The sequence below is a fragment of the Poecilia reticulata genome, chromosome 7, assembly GCF_904066995.2.
Source record: "Poecilia reticulata chromosome 7, P_reticulata-male-v2, whole genome shotgun sequence".
Taxonomy (NCBI): domain Eukaryota; kingdom Metazoa; phylum Chordata; class Actinopteri; order Cyprinodontiformes; family Poeciliidae; genus Poecilia; species Poecilia reticulata.
In genome coordinates this window covers 2,165,188-2,177,701 of record NC_088836.1, presented here as the reverse complement: position 1 = coordinate 2,177,701, position 12,514 = coordinate 2,165,188, and the positions used below count along the sequence as shown (strand labels likewise).

At 38.9% G+C, this 12,514-nt stretch overlaps 1 protein-coding gene across 4 annotated transcripts in view; it reads right to left on the bottom strand.

Annotated features, from left to right (window-relative positions):
* hdac7a (histone deacetylase 7a) overlaps positions 1–12,514 on the bottom strand; it is a 95,212-nt gene that overhangs the window by 62,125 nt on the left and 20,573 nt on the right. The window contains exons 1-2 of one of the 4 annotated variants that reach the window (XM_081608586.1): positions 5,535–6,117; positions 2,936–3,001 (exon numbers count right to left, since the gene is read on the bottom strand). The exons of 1 other annotated variant lie outside the window; for it this stretch is intronic. The gene's annotated coding sequence lies outside the window, so the exon portion shown is untranslated. Of the gene's footprint in view, positions 1–2,935; positions 3,002–5,534; positions 6,118–12,514 lie in introns of those variants that run through there. 2 more of the 4 variants (XM_081608589.1, XM_081608587.1) reach the window with 2 other exon arrangements.

Genomic DNA, 12,514 nt, shown 5'->3' with positions numbered 1-12,514 from the left:
ACATTTACAAGTTACAATTTTAAAACTAAATTTCTCTCCAACCCTAGACTCAAAATCCAATATGACTGCTATGTGTTTAAAACAAGGTAAGAGCTGAAGTGATAATTTATTTACATTTTTGTATCCTATTAAACCTTGCGACTGAAAGTGTTCTTTATTGTTTAAATGACTAAAATACAAAGAAAAACAATACAGTTTTTAATGCACATGGTAATTAGCTTATCACTTAGCATATCAATAGCATGTTTACCCAACTTTAAAATTAAAAGACAGTGAAACTATCTTAAATGTAATTCTCAGATCAAAGTTCCCCCTGACTAAGGGGTCATTTGTTTTTGTGGGTGTTTTCTGGTGGTGAAGGTTAGGGTTGGTCTTGTGCTTTATCTAAGGTACACAGGGACATTTTCAGGATTTATTTGTGCACAGACAACTTAACACAATAATAAATCTGAAGTAAGAAAACCTGGAAAAGAAACTTAAAAATTGTAAAGATGTATTGCACATGTCCACCGAAACAATTAAAACTCAACCTTTTAAACTAAATGCAGCTTTGATCACATCTTATATATAACTTTCACACCTACGTTTTTAAGTGTCTCAGACCTGAACATCATGACCTGTGGAAAAAACCCACACATCAACCAAAACGACAGAAGATCCTACTTAGCAAACTGCATCTTTCCAACTAGGCCAACACCTGTTCTGTGCTTTTTACAGCACTACTTACAGAAGCACGAAGCTTAGATCATGTTGGAAAAACTGCTGTCACCAAAACGATGTAATGCTTGTGTACATGCCTCAAAATAAAAACACTGTTAAAGATGACAAGATGTTGTTCCTAGGGCCTGACTGCAGACTGGCAGCATTTTTCCACATTAAGGTTCCACCGCTGAGGGCTGTGGCCTACCTTTCATTGGCTTATGGAGAATTTTACCACTCCGCAACACAACTACTTGATAGGTTAGAGCAGTGTTTCCCAACCCTGGTCCTCAAGGCACACTGCCCTGCATGTTTTAGGTATTTCCTTCCTTCATCCCAGCTGATTTCAATCGATGACTGATTAACAGGCGTTTGTTGAACTGCAATCAGCTGAATCAGGCACATTAAAGCAAGGAAACCTCTAAAATATGTACAGTCGTGGCCAAAAGTTTTGAGAATGACACAAATATATTTTCACATGATCTGCTGCCCTCTGGTTTTCATGTATGTCAGATGTTTTCATCACATACAGAAATACAATTGCAATCATATTATGAGTAACAAAAGCTTTTATTGACAGAATGAGTTAATGCAGCAAGTCAATATTTGCAGTGTTGACCTCTCTTCTTCAGGACCTCTGCAATTCTCCCTGGCATGCTCTCAATCAACTTCTGGACCAAATCCTGACTGATAGCAGTCCATTCTTGCACAATCAATGCTTGCATTTTGTCAGAATTCCTAGATTTTTGTTTGTCCACCCGTCTCTTGATGATTGACCACAAGTTTTCAATGGGATTAAGATCTGGGGAGTTTCCAGGCCATGGATCCAAAATCTCTGTTTTGTTCCCTGAGCCAGTTGGTTATCACCTTTGCTTTACGGCAAGGTGCTCCATCATGCTGGAAAAGGCATTGTTCATAACCAAACTGCTCTTGGACGGTTGGGAGAAGTTGTTCTTGGAGGACATTCTGGTACCATTTTTTATTCATGGCTGTGTTTTTAGGCAAGACTGTGAGAGAGCCGACTCCCTTGGCTGAAAAGCAACCCCACACATGAATGGTTTCAGGATGCTTTACAGTTGGCAGGAGACAAGACTGGTGGTAGCGCTCACCTCGTCTTCTCCAACCAAGCTGTTTTCCAGATGTCCCAAACAATCGGAAAGGGGATTCATCAGAGAAAATGACTTTACCCCAATCCTCAGCAGTCCACTCCCTGTACCTTTTGCAGAATATCAGTCTGTCCCTGATGTTTTTCCTGGAGAGAAGTGGCTTCTTTGCTGCCCTCCTTGAGACCAGGCCTTGCTCCAAGAGTCTCCGCCTCACAGTGCGTGCAGATGCACTCACACCTGCCTGCTGCCATTCCTGAGCAAGCTCTGCACTGCTGGTAGCCCGATCCCGCAGCTGAAACACTTTTAAGAGACGGTCCTGGCGCTTGCTGGTCTTTCTTGGGCGCCCTGGAGCCTTTTTAGCAACAATGGAACCTTGAAGTTCTTGATGATTGTTAACTGAGGTGCAATCTTTCTAGCTGTGATACTCTTCCCTGTTAGGCCATTTTTGTAATGATGACTGCACATGTTTCTTTAGAGATAACCATGGTTCACAGAAGAGAAACAATGATGCCAAGCACCAGCCTCTTTTTAAAGTGTCCAGTGGTGTCATTCTTACTTAATCATGATAGATTGATCTCCAGCCCTGTCCTCATCAACACCCACACCTGTGTTAATGGAGCAATCACTGAAACGATGTTAGCTGGTCCTTTTAAGGCTGCAATGAAGTTGAAATGTGTTTTGCGGGATAAAGTTCATTTTCTGGGCAAATATTGACTTTGCAATTAATTGATGTTAAGCTGATCACTCTTTATAACATTCTGGAGTATATGCAAATTGCCATTATAAAAACTGAAGCAGTAGACTTTGTAAATATTAACATTTGAATCATTCTCAAAACTTTTGGCCATGACTGTAGGACAGTGTGCCTTGAGGACCAGGGTTGGGAAACACTGGGTTAGCCCCCCTGCTCTGCATGTTTTAGATGTGTCTGTATTCCAGAACAGCTGATTCAAATGATTGCATAACCATACTGCAGAAGGCTGTTAATCACCCACAGATACAATCCAGGTGTGTGGCAGAAGGGAAACACCTAAAACATGTAGGGCAGGGGGGTGTGAGGACCGGAATTGAGAAACACTGGGTTAGAGTCTGCATTTAGTACATTGTCCTTTAAAAGTTAAAAGTCCAACCTGTCACTGTGGTGAACTATGGTGTCTTGTTTGCTTCTGTGGTCTTCCCATAGGGCCTGAATCCATCTGAAAATAAAAAAAGAGAAATAAAGTGCGAGAACAGCAGCATCCTTCCTTCAACTCGTTAAAAGCCAAGAAAGTCTGACAAAACATGACCGTGTATCTGGCAACACCCCAATATTTCTCAAAGTGAAATTTGTCTTTCTAAGCAACATCTAGTTGCTTTTATTGTGCAGCTTTGTCAAAAGCAATCACTATGAGCCCCAAGTGTGACTTGTTGGCTTTCACATGTAGAATGAAAGTAAGCAGTTCTTGAGTAGATGTTTTGACAAAATTCAATACTAAACACTTCTTACCCGGCAGACAAACAAAGCTTGCTCACGAGAGGAAGAAGGAAACCTCTGTAATTTTTGAATTGTTGAACTCTTAGAGACTAAAGTTAGCATTGGCTTTATAGCTTTCTGTCGCCACAAAACTAAGTGGCTAATTTAGATATTTAATAAGTCAACACTTGGCTTGAGATGGTTTCCAAACCGCCAAAATTTTCTGTCCTCCAGAGCTATCATGGTTAAAAGTATTTTTCATTAAAACGAGAGAAAGTGCCAGAGTGAAGAAAGAGCCCCTCACTTGTTGATTAGCTGGCTAAAATGAGACTAGACTTTCTCTTTCTAAGAAGGAAAAAACAGCAACATGTGTATTTCTGTAGCCAAAAGCATGGACAGTGATGATATCCACCCTCTCAGTAAAAGTAACACTGTTGTCTGTTCAGCAGGATGTATCTGAGCAAATCGCCTGACTGTTAGCAAACAAAAGATTGCTTGTATGAAGAGTAAAACAACAAAAAGTTACAATATTCTTTTCAAACAAGCACAGCAAAACTATAGGGGCTGATTTTTTTCTGTATTTTTACTTTATGTCTCAAAATAATAATAAATGCATTTTATGGACAAGAAATTGTAAAACTCAATATATAGGAATAATTGCTATTTATTGTGTCTTATTTCAAAACACTTGTGTTGCTCTGATGTTTTGGTGTGTTAATATGTTTAATAAAATAAAAGTGTGGTATTTTTTTCTCAATGTTATCATGCAGGATTTCACAGTATTAGCCTGGGCCAATCTGGACTACATTTGATAAACTGTTAGCCTGGTAAAAACCAGACCGTGTTCTACATCACATTGTTCAGAAGGTCTGACCTCTGGGCTATCCAGAAGCAACTGTTTTCTGGATGCATGGTCTGTGTTGACATTTTAAATGTTACTGAATGGCTAGCGTCTGTTCATGACTTATCTAATTAGCCAGTTCAAAGTTATGCAGCTTACCGGATTCTGCCTGTACTGTAAACAGCTATACCCCTTTTCAAAGAGAGAAGTTCGATCTGGAAAAGGTGGCTGTTAATATTAATTCAATATTTTGCAGTGTGACCAACGCGGACTGAATGGCTTTGTTCACCTCCTCCGCTGCTACAGGCAGACTAATATTCTAAAACAGCGCAGATATTCGACGTCATCATTCACAACTTCTTCTGTTTGATGATTCGCCCAGTAGAAATTCTACTTAAGGAAATCAAAGTGAATGGAAGAAAACCCAGACTGTGCTGTAAATGAGATATGAATCAAGTGGAATAGTGCAGGAAGGCAACGGCCAGGCTAACAAAATGTTGCTCAGAATCTAAAATACTAAGATTGATCAAACCTCATTTTAGTAAATGGAAATTTCAACACAGTAATTTATGAAACTTTTATTATATTTCTAAAAACACAGAGACAAACACACAAAGATAATTTTCAATTATGTTTTTGTAGCATTACAGAACGGTATGGTGTAACTTCTGGTCTCCTGCGCTGAACGTATTGTTACTCCACAACTACAAGTGATCTAAGGTTTGTTTTGCACAGTAGCAGATTCTATAATGGTACGGTATGTGCAGCTGGGCACAGTGAGCTGCTCTTGCGATGCACAGTTCTGATATTTGGCCCAGATCTTAATGAAAACCACATACGGATCCAATAAAATGAGCGCACACTGCACCTGCATCTCTGAAACGCTAAGATCCTTCCTGTTGGACGAGTTGCTGCAGGTTCTAAACTGACTGAAACAAACTTCAAACCGAAAAAAGACTTAAGTTAATGATGTAAAGGCAAATAGCTACGTTCGAAGTTTATTTAATTTTTTTTTTATACATAAAGGAAAGCAAAAGTTCTAGCATATCCTCTGTGATTTATGCTGTCTCAAAGGCACGTTTGCGTAAAAGTACCCTTTTTCCTGTCGCTGTTTAAACTCTGCTATTTGCATCATCCCTCATTGGGAATCTTACCGTAATAAAGGGATAGAGTGACCTGTGTACGAAGTTGAACCAAAAGCAACATGTTGCATTACCTTGAGAGGGTTGAGAGCTCAGAAAAAAAACAGCTGATTAGTGGAAATCGTTGCGCTTCGCCGTGCGCTCATAAACAGTAAAAACTAAGCAAAAAATAGATAAATAAAATAGCGGCGGCAGCGACAAAACCTCATCTACTTTTACAGGCACAGCAGCAGACCTGAGACACTCTAAAAACACAGCTCTCACCAGAGCGTTAAACCAGAGTTGCCTCCTACCTTGTGCGTAAGAAAGCAGACACAAGGCACTTGATGGAAGTCCACACACTATGGAAATAATCCTGTACAAATAATGAGTCAGTTGTAGAGCCGAAACGCAAACCGTTTACATCCGGGGGAAGCGTTAGGAATCTAAGGCGAAGTGATGGAGAGATCAGCTGGTGTCGGTGGAGTCGGCAGCATAAGAGGAACTGAAAGGGGGACTTAACTGAGACAAGTTGCGGAGAAGAAAGTCCGGCCCCTCCAGGGCTGCTCCCTCCCTTCCTTTTCTCTTCCCCTCCCCTTCGCAGCGCTCTCCCGCTGACAGAAATAGCAGGCGAGGCGGGCCCCACCAAAAATAGCCTCGACTTCACACACAGGACTTTAAAGACTATTGTTTTCCCCTGCGCGCACATATGGGCCCCGAACGGTGCGCTGAGAGACCGAACTACACGGCACTTCTGTGCTCACAGACTGTGAGGTGGGACTTTAGTGACCCCCAACCCTGTGGCTCCATCTGCTGACTAAAACTTTTAAATGTCTTCTTTAAATATCCACCAGAAAGTTGGGGACTCCTTCAAGTCTTAGGGTGGCGCACCGAAGACAAAAGCAAGAAAATATGTTTTCCGATGTCAAAATTTGATATTTGGGTCCAATCAATGTTCAGAAACAAACAAAAAACTCCCTAATAGTTAATGTTTTCTAGAAACAACAGAGTCCCCAAAATATCTTTACTCCTGGCAGGTTTAAATCTCTGGGTGTCGCCATGGCACCCCGGTTAGTTCCAAATTCATTTTGATCATAAATGTTAGGAGATTAACTTTCTGGTTAAAAGATCTCCTTGCCATCACCCTAATGTTTAGCTCCTTCCACAGATTCTCTATCAGATTCATGTCAAAACTTATGCAATGGGTCAGCCCAATATATTAATATAGGTAAATTCAAAGCAATACCCTAAATCTAATAAGTGTATGAATAATTTTTGGCTTGTTTACCGAAATCAGCTGATTTGATGTTAGAACAAAGTTACTTTTGGCTCCATTAAAATTCAGTATTTTAAAAATACAGCAACTCTCCAAATTTCTAAATCAAAGCTCAAAAAGAGACAGAATGTTGGAAAGCATATTTAATACAAAAAGACAAAAGTAACACCTTTTAAAACATGTTTTGTATATTAGATAAAAGATATATATTTTTCTCTGATTATGCCTCAGATATAAAAATGTTTACACTACTGTTTGCTGAAATATTACTTTACAGTTTTTTATTAAATTAATTCATTTGTTTTGTTCTATATAATTGTCAAAAACTACAAACAAAAAACTGAACCAAGCTTCTGTGGTCGCAAAAGATGCATTAGGTAAAAAAAATTATCTGCAAAATAGACCCATAAAGCTCTGTACTATGCTAGCTGTAGCACGGCACAAATCAAGGGGGGGGAAGGGTGAGCAGCACTACATGAGATTGTGACTGACAGCATTAAAACTCTCCTGACACTGACTGATTGTTTCTAGCACTGGGAGAAGGCAGAGGAAATAGATGTTTCACAGATTACCTCTCATACTATACTGTCACAACACAATGACAGTTTTAAAAAATATGTGAAAAAAAATTATAAAAAAGTTTTACTGCAACTTTAATTTTACTTAGGAGAGGACGAGTCAGGAGGGACGAGGGTTAGAGCTGCTGCTGACTGCCTTTTACCACTTTTGTTAAGTGGTAAAAGGCACAGTGAACAAGTTAAATATATGAATATGTTGGTAATTTCTTTCCTTAATTCATTAAATGCTAGTGAAATGGAGGCAAACAGTAGTCTGTAGCTAAGCTAATTATGCTAAATGGTTGATAATCTCACACAGTCTACCCACCTCTCGGACAAAAACTGGGTTATAAATTAACACTCTTGCCTTTTTCTCTCTCTCCCTCTCTCTATTTTGGTTTTGAAAATCCGATTTTATAACTTTTCCCAGCAGCATAATAACTGGCTCAGTCATTTCGTGGCAGCTGTATTCAGATGCAGCTTCTACTGACTGCAGCTGAACAGCGTCACCATGAAGCGCTCCAACCAGGAATGAACCACTTCATGCAGATCCACGGGGGTTCAGGGCAAAAACGGATGTGTGTTTTTTGGTCGGGGAGGGGTAACATTACATTTTTATATTTTCACTGCTAAAAACAATCTTTGAAATATACAATATGATTAATTTTGTATTTGACAGAATCCCGATTTTTTTTTATTTCTATGAACAAAATACAAATAATTAAATTGTGGAAGGCCCCCTGCTGGTGCCTATGTATGCACCATGTATACAATGCCTACGTATGAATTGTCATCACTTTTCATCCCTTTACCATGACAGGATTGTATGTCCTAGCTTTTTTTTTTTGTAAAGTATACTGATCAAAAACAGGAATAGTGAATGGCATTATTATAACTGCATTCCTCAGGGATGTTTAGTTGGGCACCACCATGTCTCCTTAATCATTCTTTATTTTTTTTAATAGCTCTTCCACAGCATTTTTATCTAGAGTATTGTTTTGTTTGCTTAGGTAACCAAGCCTATAAGTTTGCTTAAATCACATAAATCAAATAACTTTTGCTCAGTAGATTTGGTAGTTAAATTATTTAGTGCAGAGTTCTTAAACTCCAGTCCTGCAGAGTAACGTAATTCAGCTGCAACAAATCTGAAACAGATATTTGGTTATTAGCAAAGATGATAGAACTTAACTACATTCTGAGGAAGTGATTCAGGGGTTTGACCAGGGATACATGTGGAAGCTAATGGACACTGGACCCTGGGATTGGAGTTCAAGAAATCTGATTTAGTGGGATACAAGAAGCGATCAGTGGTCATCTGACTTATATGTGTTTGGTTAGTATTCACCAACTAATCCATAAACAGATTTTATATTATTGGGAGAATGTTTTTACAAGTTTTAGGTTTTAATACACGCTAAATACCAACATCTATGACATTTTTTGCAGGCTGATGCGGTAAGTTGCTTTGCAGCAAAGTAATATCTGTTAAACTTGATTGTAGTTAACAGTAATTTTCTCTGCAGTCTGAATAAAAACAGCACTCTCAATCTGTTACTGTTTGGTTTGTAACAGTGACAGGCTGGATGCCGTGCGTGTGAATGGACTGGAATTGGTCCGGCAGTTTGACACCAGCAAACGTCGTTAATTCTGCACTCAGAACAAATCTGTACTTGCCTTTGTCAGACGCCCCCTCAGAGCAAGCTTGGCGGCCCCTGCTTGAGGAAGTGGAGCATCCTGTCAGCGCTAACACACTCAAGCACATACACTCACACTCTCCATGCACGGGCTGCGGCAAACAATTTGACGCAATGCCTATGTACCGTCTCGGTCTTCCAAGAATCAGACGGCAGTTTTGCTTGCAGCAGTTACGGACAATGAGCGAGTAAACGCACTGAAATGTGGTCAGCAAGATCCTGTAAAATGTTTTGCTTAAATGTGAATCTAGGAAATTTAATCGAATTTAGAACACATCATTCGACTGGAAATAAGCCACAAAATAAGAACTTTTTTTAAATTAAACAAGGATTAATGACAACCGCACTGAGTTGAGTTTGCAGATGCAAAATAAGCGTAAAAATGTTTTTAGAAATTGTCTTCACATTTAATCTTGCATCCTTGTGTGTTTTGTCCTTGAGGTACGTGTTTTTTTTCTTAATTTTGATGGATGAGAATCTGACCTTTCACAAGAGTTTCACTAGCACTTGTGAATGTTTTTCCCCACTTTTAACCGTCCGCAAGTTTCCATAGAGCATGCGTTTTATCCTTTTTTCCGATCTTTGCGTCAGCCGGGTCATCAACTGATGCTTCAGACCAATACTGAAACCAAAAAGCGTGTGTCTGTCTTATGCTGGTGCTGCTGCACCGTCCGCTCGGGGTGCCTCATCAAACAGAGGGTGAGGGGGGGACCCAAGGCCGTTCCCAGAAACCTCAGTGTGCCTCTGTGTGTATGGGTGTGCGTGTGGGTGTACAAAGCTATGCAACAGTGTATGAGAGAGTCCTCTCTCTCTCCGTGTGTGTTTTATCTGTTTGTGTGTGCAACAATATATGTTTATGGTGTGTATGTGTGTGCACACGTGTGCAGTGGTGGAGAAAGTACTCAAAAAATGTACTTAATTAAAAGTACAAATACACAGACAAAAATGTACTCAAGTAAAAGTACCACATTCACATTTTACTTAAGTAAAAGTAAAAAAGTACTGGTTTTTAAAAATACTTCAGTATTAAAAGTAAAAGTACTTGCTGAATGCATTACCTAATCGCTAATATCAAGTGTACCGATTGTATTTAATTTTAATACATCAGAAATGTGCCATTTTAATGAACAATGCCACAAATAAAGCATTGTGTTTACTCTCTGTAACATAGTTTAGACCAGTGGTTCTTAACCTGGGGGGGGGAGATTTTGGAACAAAAAGGGTTCGCTGAATGCGCATATGCAACTGGGGGGTTCGGTACCTCAAAAAAGGTTAAGCACCTCTGGTTTAGACTTCGATATGTGATTCTACGCATCAGAATTTCAGGGATGAAAACATCTTGTCTCCTGTCCTAACATAGCATGAACTTCACTTTTTTTGGCCACTAGTGGCATTTATTTTGAAAAAAATCCAACTGAAAGGGGAGGACATGGAACCAAGGAGCCACGTTGCAGAATTGTAGTCTAGACCACCGAACCCGAGACCAAGACCAGCACCTCGTGTTACATGACACAATAAAATTAAGTGCACCTATCAAAATTGCTTCTCAAATTGATCTGAAAGATCCACATTCAAATAAAAACACCTAGATATTAAATACTTAGAGCTGACATAAATTTAACCAGTATCAATTCAAACTCTTCTTCATTCCGTTTTGTTTTCATCTCTGCCACAATACACAGAGGTCTCCGGCCGTCCCTTAAAAGAAATAACACCCTGGGCGGTTGCCCATATTGCCAATGTCAGAAACCACAACTGTGCACCATTAAACATAGCAATTAACGGTAAACAATGCTCAACTATGAACATTGTCCAAGGCGCAATAAGTAACCAAGCAGAAGGAGCACGTGACTGTTTTCATCCTCCTTCCTGCTGCAAAGTCTGCCACCATGACAGGTGATGAAAACAAAGAGCAATGAGCATGCTCTGTGTTCTTACGTTGTTTTATTTATTCGCCAATTAAAAAAACAAAAACATATATATATATATTATTTTTTTTTATTCTTTATTAAATAAAATAATAATAGTGTATGCACGCAGAGCATTACAAGGACACAGAACGGCTCTCAGTGAGGCTTCAGTCCCATCAACCTTAGTAAAGATCCGTCCAGAAGAATCGGATCGTTCCTGAATGTCATATTACTATATTGCACTTTGGTCACAGCGTTGTCCCATATATGCGACACCTCAGTCAACACCTCCACACAATAATTCAGCGCATGAGTGACAACTTTTTTTCATCGCAGATGCAACATGTGTCTTTGTACAGCTAGCTTTGCTAGCATCACGTCCACAGATCTTACCTTTCTTTAAGCTTTCCTTCAAAGTGACACTAAAAGTTGGACGAAGTCCCACCGTCTGTGAAAGCGAAGCGATTTTACATGTCACCATATCTTATGATTTATGCAGCGCTATTATATTACTGACAATTAAACAGACATCTTCTCCCGCTCAGAGGAAACCACTGCGCATGTCTTGGAGCTCCGCGTGCGAGTAAAGGTGGAGCTGATGGGTGACAACAGACACTAAGTCACGTTATTACTCGGATTTTACGGCGCCACCTTAAGTCCCTGAACTTCACATTTTAACGGAAAAAAAGAGCAACGAGACTTGGATGTAACGAGTAACGAGACAGTTTTGTAGAAATGTAGTGAAGTAGAAAGTACAGATACTTACTGTAAAATGTAGTGGAGTAAAAGTAGAAAGTATCCATTATTAAATCTACTTAAGTAAAGTACAGATACACAAAAAATGTACTTAAGTACAGTAACGAAGTACTTGTACTTCGTTACTTCCCACCACTGCATGTGTGTATGTGGTTAGTCCATTGAATTACACAATCTACAATGCAGTTCAGGGCCGTGCAGAGACCACTAAAAAAAGGGCAGGTGCTCAACAACAAAAAAAGGGCACATCCAACCGTATTTTAGGACAGAATATTATCAAAGCCTTTCAGCTTTCAAAGTTTAATAAACAATGATAAATTACAAAATTGTGAGATATACAATCAAAGCTAACGAACATCTCTATATAGAGTATAACACTATGCAAATGTAAGATATTTTATTAGTAATTTCTTTCTGCAGGTCTATTTTATTATAGGAAAGTATTGCAATATTCAAACCCGCAATTTAGCAAGAAATGTAAATCAGAGCTGGACCACCAGACATATTTTGTCTTTACATAATCACACTATAAAAGATCTGCCTGTTTGCTACACTTGCAGTGGAGATGAAGATGGTCCATTCAGGAAAGCAGAGCTGCATCAAACTTTAACGTGGAACTGCAGAAAAAAAAACAAAAAAAACAAAAGCAAATATTTAATTGTTAATGTATGTCACCATGAGAAAAGCCTACTGGGTTTTGCTTAAAAAACTTTTTTAAACATTTAAATCACACATTTGTCTCATGAAGTGATTTTTTGTTTTGCAAAACAAACTTATTTGTGCATGTCAGAAATCTTTTCTTAATATTCTAAGTTTTTGTTTGTGACTCAAAGTTTTGCTTGTGATTCTCACATGACGTCTTGAGCAGGGCCCAAAATCGCAATAAAAGATTTCTGATGTGTGCAAATAAAAGTTTGTCTGGCAAATAACTTTTTATGTTCACAAGACAAAAAATTGTTATTTAATTAAAAAGTTTTTTAAACAAAACGATTTGTTTTTTAAAAAAGAAATCATTACAATTCCAAAAGTTTTGATTACAATTTTATTTTACTTAACTGAGGTTAGTTTTTTCCCCAACAGTAAATAATTGGGAAACAAATT